The sequence below is a fragment of the Petromyzon marinus genome, chromosome 37 (assembly GCF_048934315.1).
Source record: "Petromyzon marinus isolate PM22_M1 ecotype Great Lakes invasive population chromosome 37, UKy_Petmar_22M1.pri1.0, whole genome shotgun sequence".
NCBI classification, from domain to species: domain Eukaryota; kingdom Metazoa; phylum Chordata; class Hyperoartia; order Petromyzontiformes; family Petromyzontidae; genus Petromyzon; species Petromyzon marinus.
The window spans coordinates 13,417,510-13,423,437 of record NC_133703.1 but is presented as its reverse complement, the minus strand read 5'-3'; the positions used below and the strand labels follow the sequence as shown (position 1 = coordinate 13,423,437).

General features: G+C 51.8%; 1 protein-coding gene across 3 annotated transcripts in view; it reads left to right on the top strand.

The window, feature by feature from the left end:
* Positions 1 to 2,305: 2,305 nt before the first annotated feature.
* The window catches only part of RAB11FIP4 (RAB11 family interacting protein 4), a 72,327-nt gene continuing 68,704 nt past the window's right edge, over positions 2,306 to 5,928 (top strand). For all 3 annotated transcript variants that reach the window (XM_032967366.2, XM_032967364.2, XM_076072311.1), the window contains exon 1: positions 2,306 to 3,523. The gene's annotated coding sequence lies outside the window, so the exon portion shown is untranslated. The remainder of the gene's footprint in view (positions 3,524 to 5,928) is intronic.

Sequence of the window (5,928 nt, the reverse complement as noted above, 5' to 3'; positions counted from 1 at the left end):
CCGACGTCTTCATAACTTGCACACATTGTTTCAGTTATTAACACCTAACATCACGAATACAATGAGACGCTCCATTTTAAACGACCGGTGTTCACAATTGGATTGTGCCATTAAGAAGAGGGGTCTGCTGTTATCTTTCAGGAGCCTACCATTTAGAAGAGGGGTAAGCTAATGCAGTATCTGGCAATGGTTGCATAAAGGCTTCAACCAGACATAAATCGTGCTTAATATATAATTTTAATGTCAACCTTACATTGGTTCAAGAAAAAATATATACAATATTTTAATTTAGCACGAAATGTAACTGCATCCCAAGGTTTTGTACAAAAGTGCTGCACAACTGATGTTCTGCGGAAAATTTCCAGCAGGTGCGCTGCGGTATTTTTGTAATTGGAGGAAAGAACCTCAATGTCTGCAAGCTGGGACGGACGAACTCTCCTCCGTGCCGTTCAGTGGCCGATCCCACCGCCACCACCCAACCCCCAGTGGTCGCGGTGCCAAACGGGAGACAGCCGTCAGCCCCCACCCCCACCCCCGACCCTCTCAACTCTCTCGGTTACGCTTGCGCATATTCTTTGGGTCTTTCGGTAAAGGCACGTAGATAGGTTAAAAGAAAATCACCAAAAAAACCTACTAAAACACGCAGTTGGGAACGCAGCTTCGAGAGCAGGGCTCGGCAACTTTTCAAAGATGAAGAGGAGGAGGCGTTTTGTTTTTGCCTTTGACCAAAATAGTTCTGAGTGCCCCATCACACGCGGGTATACAGGAGACAACACGTGATGGAATAAACTGCGTCTATTTAGTTTGTCCCCCCCCCCTTCGTTATTCTTTAACGACACAGTTCTACATTTTGTTGTCACTAAGACATTACATAGTGACCCATTCCCTGTCATTTAAACAATTATATTTACGTTAAATTATTCTTTTTTTAAAAGGATGCCTGCAAGGGGCAGCCAAAGAGTCGCCGTAGAGCCGCTGCTTTCTGACCCCTGCTCTCGACCCATCCGGACCCACAGTGAGGACCGAGCAAACTCGACAAGCGAGAGTCGTGGAATACAAAGAGGGCCGAGAAGTAGTGATGTACAAGATGCGTAACGTGTGCTAAACGGGGACGAAAGGGGAGTCGTTCATATTTATCAGTCGTAGGCAACGGAGAAAAGGAATATATTTAATCTTGGACTTTAATAGGGGCAGGGAATCGGCAGCACGGACGGATTGGGGTGGAGGTTAGAGACGGTGGCAGCAGGAGGGAAGCAGCGACCTCCCACCGATGGGATGCTGGTTGAGAGCTTTGCTCCAAGTGCTGAATTGTGCCGTTATACAAATGTGGCCATCTGCTCGCGAGCCCGGGCCAACCTTGCATCACAGCGCCACCGGTCCGGCTTGACGCCTTTGCATCGGTGCACATGTGCCAAACGTGACGCGCGCCATGCACTGTCAGGCGGCAAGTGGCAGTGGCGGTCTCGTTCACGCGTCAGCTGCTCTCGGCTCTTGGAAGCGCACCCTGAATGAACCACCCCACGCAGCCTCTTAAGAGTCGCGGATCTTCACCCGTTTATAAAACTTGGCAATAGTTGAGACATTCGGGTACCCCGTGTGTGATCCAGCACTTCGGAGGCGAGGGGTTTTTGGTGGCTCACGTAGAAATTTGTGGAGCTCCCTACCCAGCTGTGCTGCCAGGAGATGGTAGCACAGCAAGTGGATTGGGTCATTCGCGTGACCCCCTCATCTCCGTCTGGAATGCTCTTCTGATATTAGGGAGCTACTGGGAGCTATGCACTTTTAAATCATCTAGATCTCCTCTACACACTACATTGTACTCTACACTAGGATATACACTACACTAATCTGCACTACTACACTTCTATACACTACACTTTTGGCTAACCATCGAACAAAGACGGTGTCATCGCATCGCGTACTTTCAGATGCGCTTCTGCGGCCGTCTGGAACACTTCCGATATCAGGAAGCCACTGAGAGCTGTGCACTTTTAAGTATTCTAGATTGAAGACTAATTTCTTTATAACTGCTTTTTGTGTGTAGTCCTTCCCCCGCGCCTCCGATTAGCACGGTTGGCTACGTACGGTACGAAAGAAGTTGCCTCCGGCAGGAAGCCAAACTCTCATTCATGGGAATGGCGAAGCAAGCATCCCAATGTGGCAAGACCCTTCTGAAAAAAAATGTCTTGAGAATCAATGGGTCACCCCTGGATAATCGTGCAATGTTATAAATGTTACACGGAGTAGAGCGGTGGTGCATTGGTTAGCGCACCGTGCTGCGAACCGAGCCACCCGATCTCGATTCCCAGGCGGGGCTAACATATGAGAGGCGAGTGATGTCAGGACCGGTCCATCCCCCACCTTCACCAACCCCCGCACTCACCAGCGGTGCTGAAGTATGGTGAACAAACCTCCACACGACCGACATTGGGTGGGGCGAGAGCGAGGCCCTCGTCCATCGGTGGATTGCGACTTTATTGATATACATTGTCGGGAGTTTGACACGTGGATATGCGTCACACAACTCGACGTCTGCGCGTGATAAGTGGCAGCCAAGGGATGGAACGCGTCCGAGAGGACGTAAAGCAGGGAGATGGAGCAGTGAAATCGATCCGTGTGTAGGTGCTAAGTGGTGCATTCCATTGCCGCACGGTCAGAGGCGTTCGGAGCGAGGAGGCCTTCATCCAGCAGCGGATTGATCATGGCTTGCTGATGATCACGATGGTGGTGGTGCCTCGGTGCGGCTCAATGAGCGCGGTGACATCATAATGCTCGGCTCAGCGCAGTCTGCAGATCCTCCCCGGCTCGCTGATGGCGATGTCTCCCTCCTCCTCCGCCTGCTTCTGCTCGACCGCATCCCTCTGCTCAGCCACGAGCGCTCCGCGTTAAGCATCGACGGTGACGACAAAGGCAACGGAATCTGAAGGGCGCGAAGCGGCCGTGCGGACAGCGGAGCTGGTGGGAGAGAAGGAGGCTGCTCCTGCTAACAACGTGAAATGGGGATGTGGCAGCGCTGCTGCTGCTGCTTGTGATGTGGCGAGAGAGAGAACGCGCGATTTCGTGTAGATGGACGCAACGGGCAACAGCAGACATGGCAGCCGAGTCATTGCTGCGTTTTGGGCTATGGTAACGCCAAAGCAGGCAGGCCGCGCGTTAGTTCACCTACAACACACGTGAACTCGTGGTTACGTCCTCGGCATCATTGTTATTGCTGCTGTTGCATTGCACATGGAGGTGGGGAGGGAGAGGATGTGGGGCTGGCGGACATGGTGACCCGTGCTGTGCGGAGGAGCCCCTGCGTGTAGCAAACATCCTCATCATCATCCTCACCATCCTCACCATCATCATCACCATCCTCACCATCATCATCACCATCATCCTCCTCCCTGCGGCTGCGGCTGAGCCGTGTGCGTGACACGGTGGGACGTGCAAGGCAGCCCACGGCACTCTCTCTTCATCCTCTCCGTCTACAGCATTCACATCCAGCCGAGGAGGAATCGACAGCGGAGGAGGGGGAGCGGAGGTGGGTGTCATTTTATTATTCCCGGTTCGACAATGGCAGTGGCTGTAAACAATAGCATCCACTGGTATGTGTGTGATTGTGTGGTGGGTTGATGACTGCTGTTCGTTGTGTGTGGTCCTGTTTGTGTTGCCTGCGCTGCGCTACAAGCCCAGCGACTCGAGTTTGATTCCCGCTCACGGCCAACACCAAGTGACTGTTGTCTGAACCGGGCCTGGGCTTCCCACTAGGTCTACTCGGCCTCAAATGAGTACCTGGTGTGATGGGTAAATATCGCCACGAGGGAGACAAAGACGGCCGGGGGTGGTGCTAGCCACCCACCCTCTCGTGTGCCGGGCCGGCCTGCATAGGTGCTCGCTAACAGCGCTTGCCCTAACAGTGTGTTAGAGCTATATGGGGGATCTTTGCTCTGCACAATACAGCAGCAGGATTGCCTGTTGTGTGTGTACCTTCATATGCATCTGTCCGCCTATCCAAACAATACAAATTATGAATGCATCGTGTGTGTGTGTGCATGCCTGGTACTGTGATATACAAATTAGGTGAAACGGTGGTGTGCGCTGTTTGCAATGGTGTATGTATGGCTATATCTAGCCACACTTGCCTCAACAGCCTGTTCACGGCTGTACGGGAGGTCCTTGTTGTCTTTGTAAACGTTTGAATGCAAGCCTTGTATCGATGCGTATGTACTGCAGTAACGGAATGCCTATGCACTTCTGTACTCGATGGTAGATCATTCCTGGACGGTTATGTGGGCTCTGCACGTTGGTGTGAGTACCTCGACTGCCTGGGTATGCAAATGCCCGCATTCGTGCGTGCATGCATGTGTGGCTTATGTCTGGACCATAACACACACAAAACAAAGAATCCCCCGTATTGCCTTAACAGATTGTTGGGCAATTGCTGATAGCGAGTAGCACCTAATGAAGGCCGGTACTGCACACGAGGGGGTGGGTGGCCAGGACCACACCCGACCGCCTTTGTATCCCCAGTGGCAATGTTTACACACCGCACCAGGTGCTAATTTGAGGCTGAGTCGACCTAGGGGAGGCCCAGGACCGGTTGAGAAAATCGTCGCTGGTGTTAACTGTGAGTGGGAATCGAACTCGGGACACCGGGTTCATAGTGCAGCGCTAACCGCTACACTACCACTCCCCATAACACGCACAACAGTACACACAACAGCACACACATAATTCACACACACACACCGTAACGTTACGCACAGTGTTCTGCGCTCGTCCTGTCTTTGACTCTGTAACCCAGGTCCCTCTTGGACACGGGGGCGAGCAGTCCCTGTACGCTTTTACCTCTGAGTCCAATGGATCGCATTGGTATGGAGACTTCCCACCCACTCTGTACGGTACTGTTTGTGTGTGTGCCTCGTGTGCTAGTGGCATCTTGAGGTGCTTGCTCACAGCACTTGCCCCAATAGTCTGTTAAGGCTATACGAAGGATCTGTGTATTTTGTGTCACCTTTGTATTTACAAAACGCATTTGCAGGCGTGCGTCAGCTGTTATAAATTTCGTTCATCTTCTACCCCTATGACGTGTTTTCCTGCGAGGGGCATTCAAAGCAATTGTGTTGCTGATCCCAGGCGGTTTGCATGGCTGAGCCTCATTCCCTGTCAATTATATAGCCGGGACAGGGTTACTGTTTCTGCAGAAGCGTGGCAAGAAGAGTAGGCCTAGGTCCTGCTATCCGAAACCCCAACCCTGATCATAAACCCTTACCCAAACCATATATCCTAACCAGAACCCCAAATCCTTCATCTTAAACCCAACCCCTGACTCCAATCATAAGCCATATCCCTAAACTCTAACCCTAAATTCCAACCCCTGATCCAAATCCCCTAACCGCCACTCGATCCTCTAATTCCAACTGCTAAACCCTAACCCCTAAACTATCATTATAACTCTCTCCCTAAACCCTAAACTCTCATTATAACCCTATCCCTAAACCCTAACCCCTCAACGCTCACCATAACTCTCTCCATGAAGCCAACCCCTAAACCCTAACCCCTAAACTCTCATTATAACTCTATCCCTAAACCCTAACCCCTCAACCCTCACCATAACTCTCTCCATAAAGCCAACCCCTAAACCCTAACCGCAAAACCCTCGCCATTTCTCTAACCCTAAAGCCAACTCCTAAACCGGGCTGTGATCCACTGGCGCAAGTTTAGGGCGACCATTGCCGGCAACATAAGTTGCTGAGCGATGAGACCCGGTCCCACGGGGCCTCAGGGTCCAGGCCCGCACGCGTCCACCCGGGCCGCCCTGGCAACCAGCGATGATGTCACAAGGTCACCATGGAAACGAGACGAGTGGTCGAAGATGCCCCTCGCTTAGTTCAACTTCAAAGCCGCGTTTTTTTGTTTTGGGGAAAAACACAGTGGAATTTAGTT